Raw genomic sequence first — 301 nt, forward strand, 5'->3', positions numbered from 1 at the left:
TTCTCTTCAGAGAGAATACCAAAAACTAAACTCGCCAATGGGTGACCGTGAATCTGAAAATCTAGAAAAGGTGGTGACGTATCACCAATAAGTTCTTAGAGGATTGAAACTTGCAGTGCGGGCGGAGCAAATTTTGAAAGTAGTTACCAGTAAGAATATGAAACACAAATTTCTTACCAAAGCAGAAAGTCCCTCCAACTTAAATCCTCGATTTTTCCCACTCAACATGTCTCATCAGAGAACCACCCTCTGAAACCCTCTATATAAACCGTGACACTGCGAGACTCGCTCTCTTCATTTT

Source organism: Trachymyrmex cornetzi, unplaced genomic scaffold (genome assembly GCF_001594075.2).
Source record: "Trachymyrmex cornetzi isolate Tcor2-1 unplaced genomic scaffold, Tcor1.1 scaffold771, whole genome shotgun sequence".
In the NCBI taxonomy this organism is placed as follows: domain Eukaryota; kingdom Metazoa; phylum Arthropoda; class Insecta; order Hymenoptera; family Formicidae; genus Trachymyrmex; species Trachymyrmex cornetzi.